The sequence below is a fragment of the Saccopteryx bilineata genome, chromosome 2 (assembly GCF_036850765.1).
Source record: "Saccopteryx bilineata isolate mSacBil1 chromosome 2, mSacBil1_pri_phased_curated, whole genome shotgun sequence".
Lineage (NCBI taxonomy): Eukaryota > Metazoa > Chordata > Mammalia > Chiroptera > Emballonuridae > Saccopteryx > Saccopteryx bilineata.
This window is the reverse complement of record NC_089491.1, coordinates 66,820,320-66,845,233: the sequence shown is the minus strand read 5'-3', so window position 1 is coordinate 66,845,233 and position 24,914 is coordinate 66,820,320. Positions and strand designations below refer to the sequence as shown.

Sequence of the window (24,914 nt, the reverse complement as noted above, 5' to 3'; positions counted from 1 at the left end):
TCTTTTTTTCTGGCTGAGTAATATTCCATTGCATATATGTATCACGTATTATCCATTCATCTATTTCTTTTAGAAAGACACATTTATTCAACATTATAATCAGACTATTACATTTAGTAATCAATAGCATGGATTCCTTTGTTGAAATGCCTTATACTTTACACAGAACAGAAACTAAAATAACCTGTTATACAATTAGTCACAAATACTAATACAATTACTCACAAATACAGTCCTCAAGTTTTTCTGCTCATTCACATGAGTATTGTCTAAAACATGTCTTCTTTGTAGCAGCTAGGCCCTGCCACCACTGTGTTTAGCTGAGTTCACATATCTATTGTAATCTGTAGTTTCCCTGTCACTTCTCTGGCTCTGCTTTTCTGCTAAGCTTTGTTTCCTGGCAATAATGAAAACTTCTGCCTCTGCCATAGCTACTGCTACAGCTGGAACCACCTAACCACCTTCGTTTCATGATTAAGCAAAGTATTGGCCTCACTGCCATAGGGGCCAGAGCTTCTGCTTCCAAAGTTTTCTCTTTTTGTGAGTCCAAAATTTGAAGATTGATTGTTGGAATTGCCAAAATCATTATAGCTTCCACCACCTTCAAAATTGTTTCCATCATTACCAATTCCATTATAGCCATTCCCATTACCACCATATCCATCCACCACCATGGCTGCCACCAAAGACACCTGGACCACTGAAGTTTCTTCCATGACCAAAATTGTCGTTCCCACAAAACCCACCTCAACAACCATCTTTGAAGTTTCCAGAACCACTTCACCCTCTTTGGTTGGATGAAGCACCACCCATCTCTTGTTTAGATACAGCTTTCCTTACTTCACAGTTGTGGACATTCACAGTATGAGATTTCTGAATGACCATCTTATCTACAGAGTCATGGTCATTAAAGGTTACAAAAACAAAGCTTCTTTTTTTTGTCACTACCTTGGTCAGTCATGATTTTAGTCACTTCAGTTTCCCCAGACTCTTGAAAATAGTCTCTTAGGTGATGTTCTTCAGCGTCTTCTTTAATATCACCAACAAAAATCTTTGTCACTGTTAAGTGGACACCAGGTCTTTGAGAATCTTCTCTTGAGACAGCCCTCTTTGATTGCACTACACTTCCACACACCTTGTATGGCATTGCATTCATGGCTGCATCTATCTCCCCCACAGTAGCATATGTGACAAACCAAAAGCCTCTGGAGCTCTCAGTATTTGGGTCTCTCATCACATAATCTGTGAGTATTCCCCATTGCTCAAAATTGCATTCAGACTCCTCTTGTTGGTTGTTTCAAATCTCAAACCTCTGATAAAAAGCTTCTGCAGCTGTTCTGACTCTTTGGGAGACTCTGACTTAGATATGACAACTGCAGGAGGGGAGAATTGAACGATGCTTACTTGGCAGCATCCACCAGCAGAAAGGAGTGATCTAATGAATATATGTCTCCATTTGTCTACTGATGGGTACTTAGGTTGCTTCCATATCTTGGCTATTATAAATAATGCTGCAATAAACATATGGCTGCATATGTCTTTATGAATTGGTGTTTTGATTTTCTTTGGATAAATTCCCAGAAGTGGAATTTCTAGGTTTTTATTTCTTATTATAGCCTTTATTTTAAATTTTATTTATTTATTTTTTGTATAAGAATTGCTACCCCAGCTTTTGCTTTAAAAAAAAGTTCATGAAATATCTTTTTTCATCTCTGATCTGAAATGAATCTCTTGCAGACAGCATATGTATAGGTCTTGTTTCTTTTCCATTCAGCCACCCTGTGTGTGTGTTTTTAAAATTGATCTTTAGAGAGAGAGGAAGGTAGAAAGGCAGATAGAGAGAGAGAAAAAAACATCAATTTGTTGTTCTACTCATTCATGCCGCATTGGCTGATTCTTGTATGTACCCTGACCAAAGATCAAACCCACAACCTTGGCATGTTGAGATGACACTATAACAAACAGCTACCTGGCCAGGACCCACCTTGTGTTTTTTGATTGAAGCATTTAATCCATTTGTATTTAAAATAATTATTGATAGATATGTATTTTTTGTCATTTTATTATATTTTAATATTTTCTTCTTAAATAATACTTTTTAACATTTCTTTTTTGTTTGTGTGACAGAGAGAGAGAGAGAGAGAGAGAGAGAGAGAGAGAGAGAGAGAGAGGAACAGATAGGAACAAACAGGAAGGGAGAGACATGAGAAGCATCAATTCTTCATTGCAGCCCCTTAGTTGTTCATTGATTGCTTTGTCATATGTGCCTTGACCCGCGGGCTACAGCAGACCTAGTGATCCCTTGCTCAAACCAGCAACCTTGGGCTCAAGCTGGTGAGCCTTGCTCAAATCAGATGAGCCCACACTCAAGCCGGCGACCTTGGGGTTTCAAACCTGTGTCCTCCATGTCCCAGTCTGACGCTCTATCCACTGTGCCACTCCCTGGTCAGGCTAACATTTCTCGTAATATTGTAATAGCTTGGTGGTGATTTTTCTTGTCTGGGAAGATCTTTATATGTTCTTTGATTCTAACTGATAACTTTGCTAGGTAGAGTAATCTTGGTGGTAGGTCCTTGCTCTTCAGCACCTTGAATATTATAGTTTTCACTCCATAAGATGCACCTGACCATAAGATGCACCTAGGGTTTTAAGGAGGAAAATAAGAAAAAAAATATTCTGAACCAAAGGGTGTGTTAAAATATTTAATAAAATATACAATAACATTTCAACAATGTAAACTCAACAGCAGTATTAACAACCATTAGCACTGTCATTAACAAATGAGAAGAGACTTTAATGTTCAAATACTCGTCTAGTGTCTGGAACCCATGGCAGCTAAAAAAATGAACATTCACTCCATGAGATGCACGAACATTTTCCCGTTCACTTTTGGGGAAAAAAAGTGCGTATTACGGAGCGAAAAATATGATATTTCTTGCCACTGTCTTTTGGTCTGCAAAGTTGCTATTCAAAAATCAGCTGACAGAGCCCTGGCCGGTTGGCTCAGTGGTAGACTGTTGGCCTGGCATGCAGGAGTCTGGGGTTCGATTCCCGGCCAGGGCACACAGGAGAAGCGCCCATCTACTTCTCCACCCCTCCCCCTCTCCTTCCTCTCTGTCTCTCTCTTACCCTTCCGCAGCCAAGGCTCCATTGGAGCAAAGTTGGCCCCGGGTGCTGAGAATGGCTCTATGGCCGCCCCAGATGGGCAGAGCATCGCCCCCTGGTGGGCATGCCGGGTGGATCCCAGCCGGGCACATGTGGGAGTCTGTCTGACTGCCTCACCGTTTCCAACTTCAGAAAAATACAAAAAAAAAACAACCCCAAAACCCCACAAAAATCAGCTGACAGTCTTATTGGAGCTCCCTTGTAGGTAATTAACTGCCTTTCTCCTTGCTGTTTTTAAGATTCTCTCTTTGTGTTTAACCTTTGCATTTTAATAATGATGTATCTTGGTGTTAGCTTCTTTAGGTTCATCTTGTTTGAGACTCTGTGCTTTTTGGACTTAAGGATGTTTTCTATCATTATTATCATATTTAAAATAGATTTTCAACTTCTTGCTCTCTGTTTCCTCCTTCTGGCACCCCCATGATGTGAATGTTGGTGTGCTTGAAGTTGTCCCAGAGGATCCTTACACTGTCTTCATTTTTTGGATTCCATTTTCTTTTTGCTGTTCTAATTAAATGTTTTTTGCTATCTTAATCTTCCAAATTGCTGATTTGATTCTCTTCTTTACCTAATCTACTGTTGATTACTTCTTTTTTAAAAAAATTTATTTAGAAAATTAACTTTAATATGGTGGCATTGATCAATAAGAGTACACAGATTTCAGGTAAGCATTTCTATAGCATTTGAACTGTTGATTATGTTGTATACCATTCATCCAAAGTCAAATAATTTTCGGTCACCTTATTTTTCTCCCTTTTTACACCCTCCTTCCCACCCCCTCCTCCATCCCCCTACCCCATGTCCCCTTCCTTCTGGTAACCACTTCACTTTTATCTTTGTCCATGAGTCTCAGTTTTATATTTCACCTATGTGTGAAATCATACAGTTCTTAGCTTTTTCTGATTTACTTATTTCAGTCAGTATAATGTTCTCAAAGTCCATCCATGTTGTCATAAATGTCAATATGTTATAATTTCTTATGGCTGAGTAGTAGTCCATTGAGTATATGTACCACACCTTCTTTATTCAATCCTCTATTGAGGGACACTTTGGTTGTTTCCATGTCTTGGCCACCATGAATAATGCTGTGATGAGCATGGGGATGCATGTGTCTTTACATACCAATGTTGATATTTCTTGTGTATTCTTATTTTTATTTCCATTTGTATGTTTCCTATCTCTTTGTTCTCACTGAGTTGATCTATTCTTCCCCTAAGTTTGTTAAGCATCCTTTTAACCAGTGTTTTGAACTCTGCCTGTGGTAGATTGCTTATCTCCACTTTATTTAGTTATTTTTCTAGAGTTTTGCCCTATTCTTTCATTTGGGACATGTTTCTTTGTCTCCTTATTTTGGCTGCCTTCCTGTACTTGTTTCTATGTATTAAGTAGAGCTGCTATGTGTGCTGGTCTTGGCCTTATATAGTGGGTGTCCTGTGGGGCCCAGAGGTACAGCCTCCCTGGTTACCTGATCGGGTGCTTCAAGTGCCCTCCCATTCACACGGGCTGTGTGCACCCTCTTGTTGCCATCGAGCCTTGATTACTGTTGGCAAGTCAATGGGAGATATTGACCCCCAGCTTATAAAAGTTTTTTTTTTTCAAATTATAAGAGAAAGATTATGTAGAAAGTTATAGAAGTAGTAGACGTGAGTCAGCTGGGCTATGCAGACTCAGGAAACAAGTTACAGAGGCAGGAAAAGGGCTCTTGGAGATTAGGAGAGACAAGACAAAGGTAACATACCTGGGAAGTAAAGGGGAACGGGAAACGAGTGAGCATCCTTCTGAGATGGGAGAGCATGCCAAAAGTTTCTTTCTTTCTTTCTTTTTTTAGAAAAGCACTGACTCCTGGTAAGCAGATTATTCAAAATGGCAAGTATAGATCAAAGATTAATGTACTGGTATCAAGGACTTGATGGGTCTAAGCCAGCAGTGTGTTTTGTAGAAAGAATATTGCCAATTTATTGATTAACTTACTTAGTCTAGAGTTGGTTGAGAGAGTTTCTACTAAATTGTCTTCCAATAAAATATTATCAACTTGCCCTGTTATCCAGTGTATGAGAATCCTCATTTCCTTTCACCCCAGGTGTCAAACTTCAGTGGCCATAAGAATCACTTGAAAAATTTGTTAAAAATGCAGATTCTTTTACTATTATTATTATCATTTACTGAGAGGATGGGGAGGCAGAGACAGACTCTCCCGCATGTGCCCCAATCAGGATTCACCTGGCAAGTCCATTAAGGAGTGATGCTTTGCTCCATTGCAACTGGAGCCAATTTTTAGCACCTGAGACAGCGGCCATGAAGACATCCCTAGCACCCAGGGTCAACTCTCTCCAATCAAGCCATGATTGCAGGAGGAGATGAGAGAGGGGGAGGAGTGGAGAAGCAGATGGGGGCTTCTCTTGTATTTCTTGACCAGGAATCGAACCCAGGACATCCACACACTGGGCCGATGCTCTACCACTGAGCCAACCAGCCAGTTCCAAAAATGCAGATTCTTGACACACCATTCTAATAAATTCTGACCTGGGTAACATTCCAAGAATCTGAAAAATATCAACCAAACATTTCTTAGGCAGGACTCAGTCAAAAGAGTTAACTCGAGGATGAGATTCTATGATTCTTATTTGTCCAGTCATCTAACAAAATTTGGGTAAGACAACAGAATAATTCATATAGGTTACTTACCCTATTTAACCCAACCCATTATTTTCAGAAAAATGATTCTTAGGAAAAAAATTCTCTTGGTCCAGATTTTCTTTTCTTTTCTTTCCCTTTCTTTCTTTCTTTCTTTCTTTCTTTCTTTCTTTCTTTCTTCCTCCCTTCATACCTCCCTCCCTCCCTCCCTCCCCTCCCTTCCCCTCCCTCCCTCCCTCCCTCCCTCCCACCCTTCCTTCCTTCCTTCCTTCCTTCCTTCCTTCCTTCCTTCCTTCCTTCCTTCCTTCCTTCCTCCCTTTCTTCCTTCTTCCTTCCTTCTTTTTTTATTTCCTTCTTCCTTTTTTCCTTCTTTTTTTTTTTAGAGATGGAGAGAGAGACAGACAGATAGACAAACACATGAAGGGAGAAAGATGAGAAACATCAACTTGTAGTTTCAGTACTTTAGTTGTTCATTGATTGCTTGCTTTCTCATACATGCCTTGACCAGGGGGCTCCAGCTGAGCCAGTGACTCCTTGCTCAATCTGCAACCTTGGGCTCAAGCCAGCTACCTCGTGCTCAGGCTGGTGAGACTTGCTCAAGCTGGATAAGCCCACACTCAAACTGGCAATGTCAGGGTTTTGAACCTGGTTCCTCAGCATTCCAGTTCTACACTTTATCCACTGGGCCACTACCTACTCAGGTTGAATGCCTTTTTATTAAGTGAATGAGAGAGAGAGAGAGGACAGACAGAAAGGAAGGGAGAGAGATGAGAAGCATCAACTCATAGTTGTGGCACCTTAGTTGATCATTGACTGCCTTCTCATATGTGGCTTGACCTAGAGGCTCCAGCTTAGCCAATGACCCCTTGCTCAAGCTAGCGACCATGGGATCACATCTATGATCCCACACTCAAGCCAGTGAACCCCTGGTTAAGCTGGTGAGCGTGCATTCAAGCCTGATGAGACTGCGTTCAAGCCAGTGACCTTGAGGTTTTAAATCTGGGTCCTCAGTATCCCAGGCCAGTGCTCTATCCACTGTGCCACCACCTGGTCTGATACTTTCTTATATACATCTTCTCATTTAATATTATCCTCATCCCTTGTAGAAATTAAAAAAAAAATGGTTGAAGTAAAAGACAAAAGGGTTTCAGTAAAAGGCAACAGTTTTATAAAGTTCGCTTTTACAGCAATAGTATGAGATATTCTAGACTAGAGAACTGATGTCAGATAGTGATGTATATCAGACACCACAGTCCTTATTTCATGAATATACTTGCAAAGACTCTTTTCTTGACCAAATGTAGGCTTCTCTGAGCCCTCTTTTTGAATAGGCCTCAACCTTGGCCTATAAAGACTGCAAACTGTCAGCACAAATAATTCATTACATTCCTGCTGCTCTTCCCCACTGCATCCCTGTCCGTGCCCCCAGATATTTGAGTAACAGCCCAGGTCCGTATACCTGGAATGATCAACCACCCTTTAAGTTCCTGCCTGGGAAATATCGAGTTTGCCAAAAGAATTTACTGTTGTCTGACCAGACGGTGACACAGTGGATAGAGTGTCAAACTGGGATGCAGAGGACCTAGGTTCAAAACCCCAAGGTTGCTGGCTTGAGCGCAGGCTCATCCAGCTTGAGCATGGGCTCACCAGTTTGAGTGCAGGGTCGCTCGCTTGGGCATGGGATCATAGACATGACCCCATGGTCACTGGCTTGAGCCCAAAGGTCCCTGGCTTAAAGCCTAAGGTTGCTGGCTTGAGCAAGGAGTCACTTACTCTTCTGTAGCCCCTAGTCAGGGCACATATGAGAAAGCAATCAATGAACAACTAAGGTGCTGCAATGAAGAATTATTGCTTTTCATCTCTCTCCCTTCCTGTCTGTCTGTGCCTCTCTCTGTCTCTGTCAAAAAAAAAAACACATTTTTTTACTGTTTTTTTCAATTAACATCTGTCTTCTAGTCTCTGTGTGAAGGCAGGAGCCTAACTTCAGTAGGTACTAGTTTTAGAAAACTCAAATGGTCTAATCACATTAACTAACATCTCTATCTGCTTTTTGTAATTTTTCACTTCCCTTATTCTGTTGAACTCCTACTTATACTCTCTTCCTACTCCCTCATTTTCCCTTCAAGACACCCAGTCACCTCTACATGAGTCAAAGTTGAACTTGGTTTATACTGGACTCTCACCTGCTGCAGTAGCTGCTGAGTAAATCTGTCTTTACTGCCTTCAACTAGTGTTCAGCTAGAATTTTAACTAGTGTCAAAGTTCTCTTTGACAATTGTCATATTAAGTTTGAATGGCTCTAATTGTGATACCCACCCCCCAAGCCCCACCCCATTTGTGCTATGGCTTACCAGACCTAATTTATGTGCTTTCTCAGTTCCACAGGTTCCATGGCTCTTGGCTGTTTATCTCAGTACTTCTAAGGCCTTGTCTATTCCATCTGGAACCAGTGGATGTCCAGAGAGAATGTGGAAATACAGGGTGTTGATACTATAAAACTGAACAAAAAGATACAAGAAACAAGAAAAAATCAGCATATAAATTGCCTACTCCTTCTTCTCCCTGGCAGAAGATTTCAAGATACAGTATCTCCATATGGCCTTTCTAGAAAGGTCCCATGACACTGAGCAATTAATTCATCATGTGCCTTATGAAACTATGGTCAGCTTAGTATTTGCCTTCTCTCCTCCCCTGACTGACTTCTTTTTTCCTTATGCTTGCTTCTCTGGGATTGCACTACCCAATAAAATATTAGTACAAAAGCTTTGCCTCAGGGTCTGTCTGAGGCTGTGAAAATGGATTCCAAGACTAGACCTAAAAAACAAACTCTCAGGATGGAATTTTGGAATTGGATTGCTACTTGGCTATAAGCATAGCGACCATGTTGCTGGTGGTGAGTGGAGCAATAATAATCCCTAAGAGTGGAATCACACTAATGAAGTCTTGCCTGTGGTTAGGTGGGAGGAGATGCAAGGCAGAAGGCAAGGCACTGAGAGATCATTATGTCAATAATGATAATTATAAAGACTTGTTGCTTCTTTTGGTGGCTGTAGAAGTCTTATAAAAAGAAAATTATAGACTCAGGGTAACTAATAACTAACTTAAGTTATCCCCTGAAAACTAGAGATGCCAATGGCAGTCTGGTTTTAGGATAGGATGGATTGAAAATAAGATCTTGACTCCAATTATAACAACAGTAGAGATGTAAAGAAAAATTTGTAGCTTCCAAAAAAAATTTGTAACTTCCGTGAATATAATATATTAAAACCAGGACCCAGATGAGGAAGAAGGTGTGATACAGATATTTGAGTGGATAAACCCAAGAACCCTGAACTGAAAAATTCCCTGGAATGTACCTGGGCCAGTGAAATACACCTGCTTTCTTTGCCAAAGGAAATCAGCCTCCTTTTTCCTAGAGGCTATATGCAATGGCCTCATCTGAAGCAGGAGTCTAACAAGATGGTACTTATTCTCAAAAGTTGCCTCCATCATACCTCATGTTCTCCAAGCCAGTAGCCAGGATTATATTTTAGCACAGCCTGAGAAGGAAAAAACAGTCCCTGCTTAGGGATGAAATAGACTATCTAATCACACAAATGGCAGGATCTGGCTATTATATGCTAGCAGGTAACAAAATACCTATAGGAGTGAAATTTGAAGATATCAGGTAGGAGGATATAAGGCTAGAAGAATTCACTGGGATGTGGTGTTCTCCCATGGCTCAGGGTTCAATGTTTTAAGACATAGTGTTGGTCTAAACACACTGTCAGGTTGAGCCCTTGAAACTTATTTTTGACAATGGCCTTGAGGAGGTGAGGAAAAGTTGGCAGTTATTTTGGCATTATATTGAACCAAGAGAACACATGGACCAGGGAAGCAAGGATGATAGAATGGATTTACTATGTACAACCTGAGAACCTATCACTGATTATTTTCCCTGGAAAGACCCAGAACTCACTCCATCTCTGAGGCAATAGAAAATATACTAGTACTGGGTACATCAGTTTCTTTAGGAAGCTCAGTGATGCTTGTTCTCGGCAGGCCATGCCTGCAAATGTGATATAGAAATTAGACTGCCTAATATCAATGAGGATGATGGGATTTCAGAATGAGGTGCAAATGACAAGTCTTAATCCTTGAGGCAAGAGGGCATAATTACTGCAATGGGCCAAGCAGCAATTGAAATGCCTTGGTCATGGATCTATGGTGATTTTAGGGCAAGATAGATGGAGATCTGACCAAGGCATTGTTTGATTTGTACAATAAAAAAATTGAGAGCTTGGAAGCTGATATCAATGTTGCAATGAAAAAAAAAATCAGTTTCTAGAACTAAATCAGTATATAGACCCAGAGTTTATTGACTAAAAGGGAGACCAGATCCCCTTGAGGAAAAAACCTGGAAATGCCACCATAGTATATATAATAAAATTTTTTCTAATCCTTCTCTAAAGGAACCTTTAGTCATTTATCAGAGTAACTCTGCCAGGGGAAGGGATTTTCAAATCTGTTATATATGAGATCTGAGCTGGTATTGGTATTAGAAGAACCAAAATACCATCCTGGTCTTCTAGATAGAATGAGAGTTATTATTTTTAAAAGCATATTCAACTTTGAAAACACTTTATTTAATTTTATTCATTTATTTATCTGAGAGAGATATATAGAGAGAAACATCAATTTGTTGTTCCATTTATTTATGTATTCCTTGACTGATTCTTGTTTATGCCCTGACTGGGATTTGAACCTGCAACCTTGGCATATCAGGAAAATGCTCTAAGATACTGAGCTACATGGCCAGGGCTAGAATGAGTTATGGTAGCAATATAATAATTGGAGGATCAGCCCAAGTCCAATTCACAATAGTATCAACAAGTCTGTTGACTTGTTGTTGCCCTATAGTTATTTCCTTTCTCCTTGAATGTATCATTGGGATAGGTATCAGCTAGAATAGATATCAGAACTCTTATGAGGCTTCCCTGAACTGTGTGGATTAAGAGCCATTATTTTCAGAGAGGCCAAATGGAAGTGCCAGAAACTGACACTTCCAACCCCATCAAAAATGTGAATTAGAAAAAAATGCTTCACCCCAGAAGGAATTGTAGCAATTGGTGCCACTGCCGGACCCGAAGGATGTGTGTATGTTGGGGGGTGATCCCCATCATATTCTTTCAATTTACCTCTCTGTTCTCTCAAAACCAGATGGATTATAATGGATGTTGGTGGGCCACCATACCTTCAGTCTGGTGACAGTTCTGATTATGGCTAGTGGGCAGGATATGGTTATCTTTAAAGAAGCACATAATTTATTCTCTAGCACTTGCCATGCAGGTACAGTTTAATGAATGCTTTTCTTCCAGAGAAAATCAAAATCTGCTTGTCTTTACGTGGCAGAAATGGCATGGAGTTAATGCTCTAGCTGGCAAATTGTTACCAATGGGAAAGAAGAGATGGATACAAACTGAAAGGTAAATTGCTTGCCCTTTAAAGATTCCAAAATGCCTTTCTAGAGATAACTCACATTACCAAACATCTTGTTAAGTTTCTTTTAAAGGTATAGCCAGCTCAGTAAATATGCAGAAGTCTGTATTACCTGTTTCTCCTTCCTTGCCTTTTCTCCTCACTCTTGCCTCCCTGGAACTGATTCTCCAATACAGAATTAGCACAGAGTTTTGCTTCATCTTGTTTTCTAAGAAATCTAAGCTAAAAAAACAGCCCTCCACCTGACCTGTGGTGGGGCAGTAGATAAAGTGTCAACCTAGAATGCTGAGGTTGCCAGTTTGAAATCCTGGGCTTGCCTGCTTAAGGCTCACATGAAAAGCAACTACAATATGATGCTTGCCACTCCTCACCCTCCCCTTTTTATCTTTCTCTCCTCTCCCTAAAAATCAGTAAATAAAATTAAAGGAAAAAACCCAAAAAACCAAAAACAAAAAAATGGTTCTCCACACTCTCTGTACCCAATACCAGGCAGTTAAATTTATAAAAGAAAACAAATATGTAGGTAAGCAGTATAAATTTTGAAAGACAGCTGCTCTTTACAATTTCTATGAACATTAATGGAGATGAAGTAAAAGCCTAATAGTAGATTGCTTTTAAACGTTAACCATAGACTGCATTTAAAAATATTTGCACAACAGGACCTTCCCAGTTAATTTAGTTGGTGAGAATGTTGTCCTGAAAGGCCAAGGTTGTGGATTTGATCCCTGGTCAGGGCACATACAAGAATCAACCAATGAATGCATAAATAAGTGGTACAACAAATCAGTGTTTCTCTTTTTCTCTCTTCCTTGCTCTCTCTTTAAATTAATAAATAAAAATAAAAGTATGAAAATAAAGAAAAATATTTGCACAGAATACCTAAGTTCTCTTTACCTCTGTAATAATTGACCAGCTCTCTTAGACTATAAATTAATTTACTATTTCTTAATAAAATTAATATTGCTTAGAGTGATAGACCTGAATAGTCACATTATCTGGTCATTTTTATTTTGGGTTTTTTAAAAAAAAATTCTTTCTTTCTTTTCTTTTTTTTTACAGGGACAGAGAGAGAGTGAGAGAGAGGGATAGATAGGGACAGACAGATAAGAACAAAGAGAGATGAACATTGCATCAATCATCAGTTTTTCGTTGCAACAACTTAGTTGTTCATTGATTGCTTTCTTATATGTGCCTTGACCACGAGCCTTCAGCAGACCAAATAACCCCTTGCTCAAGCCAGTGACCTTGGGTCCAAGCTGGTGAGCTTTGCTCAAACCAGGTGAGCCCGTGCTCAAGCTGGCAACCTCGGGGTCTTGAACCTAGGTCCTCAGCATCCCAGTCCAACACTCTATCCACTGCGCCACCACCTGGTCAGGCAATCTGGTCATTTTTTATTTATATTTATCATTTAGTTTGTGTCAGCCAATGTCCATAAACAACTCTTTCAAGATTGCATGTGCTGTATATTCTAATCTCTGCATCAGAATCCAAATAAGATTGACATCCTGGAAAATATTTTAAGGAGGCAATCTTGACCATCAATGATAAAGTTTGTATTGTGGCATGAGTTTAGCAGTGGACTTGTAAAATGCTGGGTTTAATCCCCAAACCTCTGAGGCACTGTGTACAGTATTTTGGAAGACTAGGAGCAATTTTCTGGATTTTCATCAAAAGATGTGTGTGGAGCGCAAAGCGCATTCCTAGCAGCTGCAGCTGATGCAATGCTGTGAGAATACTCCAGCTTCCAGAACCCTCCTGGGCATACCCAGGAGAGGAGCTCACCTGCAATAAGAAAGTGACTCAGCTCCAACCACTCAGCTCCCTGATCTTTTCAGCCATTGGCTTTGAGGAACACGTTGTAACACCCTATAGGCTGAACCTGTGTATATAAGCTAGCTTACTTCCTGTATAAAGTGGATCTGCGTCACTGAACCTGGTCCCCAGAGTCGAGTCTTTGTGTCTCCATCATCGTCACCCCCAGCAGAACTTGTCCACAAATGGCGCCTAGAGGGGGGTAGCTGACACCCCATGTGCGTGGACTGATTCCTGGACTACAACCGGAGTGGGCACTGGCTCCTTTGTTGGATGGACTTGTGGATTTTGGACAATGTGAAATACCCTGATGGGGGTGGGGGGCGGCTTTCCTGGAGGCCCTTTCCCTGCCCCAGGAAGCTTTTCCCACAGGTAGAAAGAAGTCGGAAGATATTTTGTACTTTTGGTAAAGTGCTCAGAGACTGGTGAAGTGTATCTTTGTAATTGTTGAAATGGTATAATTTGTCATGTTGTTGTAATTTGTGTAATGTGCCTAATTTCCTTGCACAGGAATGCCAGTGGTGTAGATTGTGGGTAGTAAAGTGAGCATAGGGGTGGATGGTTGGGCAGATAAAATATATTATGCTCACTTTGCTAAAGATGGCACTGCCCACATGGAAGCCTGTCTCCCAGGTGATGATATTAGTTGCCCTTATGCTTGGAATGGGCATAATTATATTAATATGTGTTGGAGGCAGGCTGTGGTCAGGCAGGATCCTTGTAGCCTGGGGCTTGGTTTTAGGACTAAGCCTTTCCTACCCTTTTTGATGTGGGGTGGACTTTGTATTAGAGACTTCCTTATTTGTATATTAAATTAAAGGTTTTGATTTCTACACTATAAAGTGGGGCAGACCAGGAGTTTGTTCTCTCGGTTCCTGAGATTAGCATTAGAGAGGAAAGCAAGAAAGGTCACATGGAGGAGGCCAGGAGAAGCAGCCAAGATGGCAGAGTGCTGAAGGAAAAGCCAGTTAGTGCAGAGTTTGTGCAGACAGAAGGAGATGGAGAACAGAGGTGAATAAGTCTGGTGAGCTAGAAACCTTTGATTCTAGGAAACTTAGATAAGTCAGTAGCTTTGCTAGCACTGAATGAGTGGGTTTTGGAACCCAGTGTGTGTTTTTACTTGCCCACTGGGAGCAAGGTAGGATTAAAGCTAATGGCCCACCAGTTCTTGGCTCCATTGTTTCTTTACCGTCTGTCCAAATCTAATGAGAACCTGCATGGGCCAGTCGGCTGTGATGATTGATGATGGCCGTGGATACTGGTTTTACATTTGGCGTAGTCTGTGGCAGGATTCGGAGATCAGTATGGAGCCACAAACCTTGATGTGCATGGTAGAGGACTGGTTGCTGTTATAGTTCCCCATGGCTGTCCTTTTGGGGACTGTAGGCTGGCTGAATTTTACAGCCATGCGTGAGGAAACCAAGAGCTCTCTGGAGGAGGCTGCCCGGGACCTGCAAACTGAGCAGTGAAAGGAGCTGGAGCAAATGTGGGAAAAAGAGATGCTGACCCTGGAGCTGGAGGAAGCACCAGAGGAGGCCGACCAGGTTCATGAGATTTGCTTGGAAATACAGCAACTGCTGGAGGAGGAATCACAGGTTCGTGAGTTGCAGATTGCCCTGGACATTGTGGAGATTCCCGAGAACCAACTGCGGCAGGAGGCTGGGGCTGGGGCTGGGGCTGGGGCTGAGGCTGAGGCTGAGGCTGAGGCTGGGGCTGAGGCTGAGGCTGAGGCTGAGGCTGGGGTCGGGAAGGCAAGGCTCGCAGCAGCAGCTCAGGGCTCAAGCCCAGCAGCAGGTGCTGGCGTTTCCAGCTCCTATCCGGAAGATGAGGAGAACTGGGCTGGAGTTGTGATTCACAGACTCTAGAAGGTAAACGGTGGCAGCTGAAGTGGGGGGAGGATAAACAGAAGTCCTGGAAGCCAGGCTTGTATCCCCGAGTGGCTGCTGGAACGGCAGGGAGTGCCTGCTAAGCCACTGGTGGGTTTGCTGACATTTTGGGACATAGGGGTAGATTCCATCTCTCCAGAGCAGAGATGGAAATGCTGACTGCCATTGCCATGTGCTTCTCTTTGGGACAGTGTAAGACCTGCCAAGGATGGCAGGGATGAGGGGGGGTGGCTGAGGCCTCATGTGCATGAACTGATTTCCTGGACTATGACCCGAGTGAGCACTGGCTCCTTTGTTGGATAGACTTGCAGATTTTGGACAATGTGAAATACCCTGATGGGGGTGGGGGGTGGCTTTGCTGGAGGTCCTTCCCCTGCCCAGGGAAGCTTTTCCCATGGCCAGAGAGAAGGCCAAGGACATTTTGTGCTTCTGGCAAGGTGCTCAGAGACTGGTGAAACGTACCTTTGTAATTGTTGAAATTGTATGATTTGTCACATTGTTGTAATTTGTGTAATATGCCTTGCAACCATATGCAGTTCACAGCCCACAGCAAGCCATTTTTCCTGTGTTTGGATGCTGGGACCTTTGTGGGAAGGGGGCGTGCATGGACCTATGTCCATTTTTTACAATCAAAATGAAACTGTGTTTAATGGCACCTAGAAGGTCTCTGTAATACAATGGGAGGGAAATGACATCCCGACCCCTAGGAGGAATCCCCTGTTTAAGACCCCCATTCTATTTCCTAACTAGTAATCCAGCTAATCTATTAGCATATAGTATAATAGGTATTATAGTTGTTTTAGTTCTACTAGGGTTCCATGGATCCGACTTGAGGCTGTTAGGACACAGTCTTCTGTGGTCCCAGTAATGTCCATTGTGATTCAGAAGGGTGGGAGGTACTGAGTCTTTGTTCTCTGGTCTGTAGACCTTACTTTGTAGGGAGGGGCACAGATAATGTGTAGCATTCAGAAGCTACAGCAACAGCAAGCTGTCATTCATCAAGTCCAATTGGCCTTAATTAAAAGAGAAGGGGGAGATGTGGGTGGAGTGCAGAGCGCGTTCCTAGCAGCTGGGGCTGATGCAATGCTGTGAGAATACTCCAGCTCCCAGAATCCTCCTGGGCATACCCAGGAAGAAAGCTCGCCTGCTATAAGGAAGTGACTCGGCACCAACCACACAGCTCCCTGATCTTTTCAGCCATTGGCTTTGAGGAACATGCTGTAACACCCTATAGGCTGAACCTGTGTATATAAGCTAGCTTACTTCCTGAATAAAGTGGATCTGCGTCACTGAACCTGGTCCCTGGAGTCAGGTCTTTGCGTCTCCATCTCCATCGTCCTCACCCCCGGCAGGACTTGTCCACAAAAAGAGGCTAAGAACTAAACATATCTTGGGGAAAACTGGAGCTCTGAGTTTCCCTGCCTTTTTGGTCTAACAAAGCCTTAATGGGTTGACCCACAGGGCACATCTGAAGGCACTGTTTTTAATTACCCCTTCCCCTTTTTCTGGGCAGACCTAAACAAACATGATGAGTAATTTTATTTCTTTGTTTAATAATTATTTTCTATGTCACTGTTTCCTCTGATATGTGACACAGAGTCTAAAGATGTACATAACAGTGGGAATGGTATCCTCAGGAGGATGGACCTGTGGAAAAGGTCCTGCAGGCTCTAGGATCAGGCTTGAGGCTGTTAGGAAACAGTCTTCTGTGGTCCCAGGAATGTCCATTGTGATTCAGAAGGGTGGGAGGTACTGGGTCTTTGTCCTCTGGTCTGTAGACCTTACTTTGTAGGGAGGGGCACAGATAAAGGAAAATAAGATGGGACATAAAGTGCAGGACTCAGGGCAGGGCCTGGGTGTAGGGGTGGTATGGGAGTTTGGCATGGTCAAGGACCAAAAACACTGGTATAGCTGGAATCAGTAAGCATGGGAGGCTGTGGGAATAAGATGAAATTGATGAGGTAAGTCCTGAAGATCATGACAAGGCATTTGGATCTTTGTTGTGTTGTTATGCTTGTTTGCCAATCAGACTGTATTTAGGCCTGCAGAGCCTTAATGGGAGCTGACTGAGATTTTTTTTTTTTCTGACTGAGATCTTGTCTGAGACTTTTCTGAAAGCTCTGGGACAGGAGACCTTCTGAAAGAAGGGGTTTGATATTTAAGCTAATCTGTGGTCATGCAGGGATCAAAGTAAATCAAAGTAGATCAAAGTCACCAGACTGGAGTCAAGGTGATATAGCTCTGAGGAAAGAGCTTTTCTAGAATATAATTCAATGATATACATCCCTGGGCCTGGAATTGGATGGAGAAAGGACATATTCCAACTCACCCCCAAACTGGGCAGGAGGTAGAAGGCTGCATACTTTGCTATGAAATGAACAGATCCACCTGCGTACCCTTTTAATGTTTTGTGGTGTTTGGGTTTCACTTACAAACACCCTGAGGTTCTTTATAGCAGTGCCCTTGGACAACTTTATTTGCTCTTTACCTTCCTGTAACCTGAACCCAGTTTACCTGATTCTCAAGTCCTGGATCTGTAATCCCAACCTCTGGCATTTGGGTTACATATTAACTCTTTGTCTTGCTAGTTCCACAATGTAAGCTGACTTAGCTGGCTTGTCTGACCTCCTGATGCCACATGGCAAACCCTGTTCCAGCTATGACCACTTGGAATCTAACTTTTACCCTAGCTGAAACAACTTCTGCCTCCAAGCAAGGAGAAATTGAATGTTTTATTATGAACCACCGGATTCAGAGCACCTGCTTGGTTGCCCTAGCAACAAGGCAATGTCTCTGCCTTTCTTTAGTCCCTGAGCCCTGGAAATATGACACTACAGGAGGAAAATTCAGAGCCCTGAGGATAATAAGTTCCTGCTGGGTCAACCCAATTGGAGGTTGGGGTACAGATAAAACTCTGCTTTCATGGATAGTGGGTTTAGCAGTTGCTGTGGGAAGCTAAACCCATCTGTACTCACCCATCCATCCAGAGAAATTTAGATGCAATCCAGCAGAACTCTCTGAAATTAAGCAGTCATAATGATTCATGAATATTTAGAGCTTTGGTAGGAAATTGGGGTGGGAGAGGTTCTGGTGGGTACAAATTGATTGTATGTCTGTCATACTAAATTTTAGGAGATATGGAAGGTTATAGCTCTGCTCCTGAAGCCCAACAGCATGTCCAAAGGGAAAGCAACAAAGGACTACCCACAAGAACTGATAGACATTGGTCATTTTCCAGGAGGAAGGACTGATACCTCTACAGCAGGGATAGTCAATCTTTTTATACCTACCGCCAACTTTTGTATCTCTGTTAGTAGTAAAATTTTCTAACCGCCCACCAGTTCCACAGTAATGGTGATTTATAAAGTAGGAAAGTAACTTTACTTTATAAAATTTATAAAGCAGAGTTACAGCAAGTTAAAGCATATAATATATAATAACTACTTACCAAGTACTTTATGTTGGATTTTCACTAAGTTTGGCAGAATAAATCTTTATAAAACAACTTACTATAGTTAAATCTATCTTTTTATTTATACTTTGGTTGCTCTGATACCACCCATCATGAAAGCTGGAATGCCCACTAGTGGGCGGTAGGGACCAGGTTGACTACCACTGCTCTAAAGCTTTATGGACTATTCTGAGATGAAGGGAAATGATCCAAACTTCCAGCACAGTTTAGCCATAGCCTCAAGAAAGGATCATGCAGTGAGCTAGCTCAGGTCACTAGGCTTGACCCTTCCAATATTAACAAGCCTCTGTAGGAAGCTAGAGATGGGACTAGCATGCACATACCTTGCCTCTGTCTCTCTATTGCATAGTAACAAGGCCTCTCTATTGCATGGTAGCAAGGTGCGTGCATGTGTGTACATAAGTCTGCATGCCTATCTCCCTTTCTTTGCCTGATCCCCCAAGCAGGGCATCTATATGCTTATAAGACATTATGCTAGTTTTTATGCAGATTGCATTATTCATATTCTACTTCTAAAAGATACTTAAAGACCATCAATTGTGCAAAAGTATAGATTAATTTTTTTATTGATTGATTTGAGAGAGAGAGAGAGGCCAACAGACAGGAACATAGATCTGTTCCTGTATGTGCCCTGACTGGGGATCAAACTGGCAACCTCTCTGCTTCTGGACGATGCTGTAAACAATCAACCTATCTGGCCAGGGCAAGTATAGATTACACTGGGGAACAAAATTTTTGTTGCATTCACAGAAACACTTGTTCTTAACCTAATTCGAGTGTGCTAATCTCAAATCTGACTTTAGTTTTTCTCTGTAAGCTACAGTTTTTTGCAATTCAAGATTTTAAGTTTTCATCTTATTGTAAAATTTTCAACATTTAGTTTAACATAATGAAGTAGAATGTCTTCTTGGGCATCATCTTTGTGAAAATATAATTGATATAATGCAGTAAATACACTAATACACTAAAAGATATGATTGCATCAGAATTTGTCTACAATTTCGAAATAGAACATATTAAAACACTTATTTTAATCATACAATTTGCGCAAAACTTATTTAAATTCTATTCAGGCAAAAATTTGTGTTTATAGCTCTTGTGTTTGTGTACTTGTTGAGGACAATCTTGTTTGATGCTCCAGCAATAGTCTGATCATCACTAACAGCTCCAAGATTTTTGGGAAACTTATCAAGGTGACTATTCAGGAAGTGAATCTTTAAAAAAAATTTTTAAAGATTTTATTTATTCATTATAGAGAGGGAGAGAGAGAGAGAGAGAGAGAGAGAGAGAGAAGGGGGGAGGAGCAGGAAGCATCAACTCCCATATGTGCCTTGACCAGGCAAGCCCAGATTTTTTTTTTTTTTTTTTAGAAGCCCAGGGTTTTGAACCGGCAACCTCAGCGTTTCCAGGTTGATGCTTTATCTACTGCGCCACCACAGGTCAGGCTGAGGAAGTGAATCTTAATGCTCATGTTACATCCAGTGTCATGGAAAACCAACAGCATCCTTTGAACCAGAAGTTCGTAGTTCTCTGCTTTTTTGTTGCCAAGGAAGTTCTTTATAACTGCCACAAAAGACTGCCCTGCTGCTTTCTCCTCCTTATTCATTTTCCTGGCAAATTCTTTGTCACATATGAGGGTTCAAATTTGAGGTCCATCAAATGTACCTGCTTTTATCTTCTCAAAAGACAAAGCAGGAAAAGCAGAAATAACATGTTGAAAGCATTCACTTTCTCTATTCAAAGCCTGAACAAACTACTTCATTAAGCCAAGTTTGATGCGAAGTGGGGTAAAAATGATCCTGTCTCAATTAACTACAGGTTCATTCACAATATTTTACATCCCTACTTCCAGAGCTTCACGTTTCGGCCACTCCTTCTGTGTCCAGTGTTTCTCCTGAGCTCAGCTGTCCCACAAACACAGAAAGCAAGGATACTTTGTGAAACCTCTGTTGTTCTAGCAGGAAATTTACCATTTTAAGATCCACACAAATGATCCAGTTATGCTCCTCATAATTCAGAAAATCGAGGACAATTTTTATGTCATTCTTACAAAGTCATTCAATTCAGGTTGGCTAAACTGCTGAGGGGTTAATGGCTGCTTGGCATCAGAAAAAGACCCTTCAGATTCTACAACCATTTCCTCATGCATCTTATCAAAATACACTTGATCACCATGTTCACTTTCTTCGTCCTTAGAAGAAATAAAACCATTGAAAAAACTGGAACCGGGAGTGTCTCAGAGTGTGGAATAGGTCGTATTGCTGAAGGAATATTAGGATATGCGATCATATGCCATTTTTTCTTGCCGATGCCCTTTGTATGGATCAGACAGAAATAACAGTTACTGCTGTGGTCCTTAGGTTCACGCCAAACCGTGGGAATACCAAAAGGCATTCCTTTGCATTTTCCTTTTGTCCAGTCACGAAGCATTTCCTCACAATTATGACACACAATATGAGGAGCCCAATTCTTGTCTTGATTGCCAAGGGGAACTTGAAAATAGGCAATATATGCATGTGTCACAAATGATGAACTATTGCGCTTTTGACGCTGAAGTGTATAACAGCCACATATATAACAGAAGGTGCCAGGACTATTCTTACATTTACGCCTACTCGAAGAAGCCATGATTCAATCTTAAAACAAAATAAGAGGGTGTTTTTATCAGATAATAATTTTTTACATTTAAAAACTACAATTATGTAAAAGTGATGTTTGTAAAACATTAATTGCCTTGTGGTTATGTTCAATCCAAGAGTTGCTGCCCTTTAACTCCAATTTAAAAACCAATGCATGCCATTAACTATAACAAAAAGAAATTAAAATTGCATAAAAACTAGAGCATGCACCAACAAACAGATTTCATATTTGGAATCAGTGATTCAGAAATATATAGAAACAGTTCTAAAACCTCATGCAACAGTTCTAAACCTCATTTTTTCAGAAAATGAAAAAAATTGTTCCCCAGTGTTAATTTTAAAGATTTGTTACTGGCAATAATATTCAAGTGCCATCTTCCTATAGAGAAAACCTTTGGGAGTGCTTTGCAGATGATGCTTGCACTATAAAGATGTCCCTGGACAATCCTTAGCAATAGTGGCTAATGTTTAATAGTGGCAGCAGGACTTGCCATTTGGGAGGCAGCAGCTTCGCTGGGAGCCTGGCTTTGAGTCAGAGGCACCTGGATTCAAATGTCCACTCTGCCACTTGCAAGCTGCAAAGACTTGGACAAATATCTTAATCTTTCTGCCTTAATTTCCTCATTTGTGAAATGGGAGTGTTAATTTCTTTCCCAAAGGGCTTTAGTGAGGATTATAGAAAATAATAAATGTAAAGTCCTTAGCACATAGCCTGTGCTTGATATCAAGGTTGACTGGACTTTGTCACTAAAATTATACTTCCTTCTGACTTTTACTTGTTCTCTTATATTTTACTTGTTCTCTTATATTTCTAAGCAAGTGAGACACAACACCTTTGCTTTAACTCTGCAGGAATCAATGGATGTTTTGGTCAGTGGCCTCAGAATCCTTTGAGATCTAGCCAGAAGGAAAGGAACATTTTTCTTTATCTCTCGAATGATCAAAAGACAATATAAGAAAGCTCTCAAAGAGGACACACAATCTTTTCTTCTCCTATGAACCTAACAGTCCTGAAAAACATCAATGTATCTTCTTCTCATTTGAGAGTTTCACTGGCAGTCCTCCTATCAGGAGGGCAAAATTCCAGAGGTTCATTTATAGAAGTGAGTTATGTGGAAATCAGAATGCATTCACCAAAGAAACTATATTATGCACGGTGATTAGCTATGTTTAACCCATAATACTCTAAAGTAGAGTTCCATCAGAACTACTGGATTTGGCCACTTAATAAACAGTATTTTTGCAAGGAGTTCAGGTCAGGGGTCCAACTAAGGATGCCAAGGATGAGAGACCCTTCCCTTCTCCAATATCCCCCACTTCTAAGCCTCTGTGAATCTCCTATGAGATGATTAGGAGGAGGGTAATGATGTGTGGAGCTGGAGGCTTTCAGAGTTTGGGATGCTGTGTTTTGACAATTCTTTCTTGTTCCACTTCTGAGCAGCACCTGGTACATTTCTTTTCATCTACTGACCCTGATAAATTTATCTTCTTCCTCCTCCCCCACTGCTATAATCTTTTCCTTCTGAGAAGGATTTATCCCTTTTCATTTTGGATCAGAAGAAGGAGTTTCCTATACTTGTTTCGTCCTGAAGCAAATGCATGAACTTTGTCAGATACTCTACGGGGTTACCAACAACAAAAAATTCTCTGACTTGCAAAAAAAATCTCAGTATTGCAAGTAGTTTGTACAGGTTAAGGTCTTTAATGATAAGTCTTTTTCTACTTAAGGAACTGGTACAAAGTTTACTCATATTCCAGGGAGAATCATAGATTTAGGTTTTAATGATAAACATTTCATCAGGAGATGTGGCTGGTGGAGGTTTAGGAATGAAAATCAAGACAGTGGGGTTTGTGTGGCACAAAACAGGGTAAAATGACTGTATGAGCAGCACCCCCTAGTGTTGAGGAGAAGCTGTGAGTGGCAGGAGATACTGGGAGAAGCAGCAATGTTGTTAGTTTCTCTCTATTCCTTTGCTCACCACTCCTATAGGAGCAGGATCCTCAGATGCCGGGTTTTGCTAAGAGATTTCTGAGTGAAGTGCTGAAGGTAATTCAAGAGACAGCATCTGGGAATTAAACCACAACTATGATGCCATCAAAGGATCCAGGGAGACAGGTGAGATCCATGTAGCAGGCAAAGAGATAGACAGTGGAGGAAGGTAGCCCAAAGCAGGAGATTCCCAGGAGAGCTTGGAGAGACTACAAGGTGCTACCCGGGGGAGTGCTATAAATAACCATTTCCTTTTCTAGGACTCTCAAGATCTAGGGAGGGAAGGAAAGTTTGGAAGGCACTGAGTAAACTCATGTATCATTCCTAAGATCTCCAATCCTGCCTGGGCCGAAGACAAGCATGCTAAAATACGAGTGGAAAGTATTTAAAGCTTTCTGGAGACAGACATCCTAGCAGGTGAACCAAGCAAAAGTAAAAGCCACAGTCTTAACAAGGTATGTAGCAGAGTTAGTCATTGGTTGCCTAATTGCCCTTAAGTTTTTAGTGATTTCAGATGCCTCTTTGGTTTGGAACTAGTATGACTTTCTGACTCTGTCTACTCCGATCGTTTGTTGAAGTTGATAATTGTCATCGTGCTGACCCCATTTTAAGTACAAACAAGGTTTCACTTACTGGCCCAGCTCTGTCTTCTTCCTGTCCTATGGAGTTTGATGAAATATGAGGAAAACCAACCCAGTCAATTCCTGGACTTACTTCCCTCATGTCAATTGTTTATTGAACAATTAACTATGTGCCAGATATTGTATTAGAAGCTGGGAATATAATAGTGAACAAAGCTGACAAAAAAAAAAATCTCTACCTCTATGGAGTTTACATTTTAGTGAAAGAGGCAGACAATAAGAATGATAGACAGCAAAAATATAATCCATGATATATAGTGCTAAAGCCAAAAATGGGGATATGGTGGTCAAAATTGTACATGGGGTTGCTAAAAGGGATGACTTTTGAGTACAAATTTGAAGTATAAACCTGAAACCAATGTAATTTTATTAAATGTCACCCCAATATATCCAATAAAACAAAGAAAAAAAAACTGAAGGAAATTTTATTAGTCTGGTAGGGCTATCATAAAAAGATACCACAGACTGAGTGGCTCAAACAGCAGGCACTTATTTTCTCAAAGTTCTGGAAGCTGACACTTACTAGCTGTGTATTTTTGGGAAAGTTACTTTAACCTCTTGGAATCTTGGTTTCCTAATCTGTAAAACTGAAATAATAAAGAACCTACATTGAAGAGCAATAGTAAGGATTAAATGACTTTAAGCATAAAATTAGAATAGTTTCTGGTTCATAGTAAGTTACATGTAAATGTTAGCTCTTATTACTATAAATGTTTGCCTTTTCGGCAGCTATACACATTGTAAACAAGCCAATTATCCCAGTAGAGCCCAAGCTCTGTATAAGTACAGCGCGTTAACCGATTGCGCCACTGGAGCTCCGAGCCCAAGCTCTACGTCGATCAGGTGTCCCTGATTCGACTTCCCCATACAATGGGACGCTCCTGCTTATTAGCAGGGCTGGCAGCCTCATCGAGACTACTCTTGAGGCGGCTATGAGGATGCTACTGTTAAATGCCACCAGAGGAAAGACACGACCGACACACAAATTAGTTGCAATAATCACACAGGCAATTTATTACTCACAAATCCTTTTGGTGTGCCTGGGTACAGCTTAAGGGGACCCCATCAGCGTGCTCCTCTCGGCTGGCTTTGGTCAGAGCTCAGAGCGGTGTGGAGACAGTCCACATCAATGTTGGAGTCTGGGCGAGTACTGCAGCAGGGGGCCCCTCAGCTTTAGTACCCTTTCTGGCCAACGCC

General features: G+C 41.3%; 1 pseudogene; it reads right to left on the bottom strand.

Moving 5' to 3' along the window:
* Positions 1-437: 437 nt before the first annotated feature.
* On the bottom strand, positions 438-17,531 carry LOC136322238 (heterogeneous nuclear ribonucleoprotein A1-like; annotated as a pseudogene).
* Positions 17,532-24,914: the final 7,383 nt, after the last annotated feature.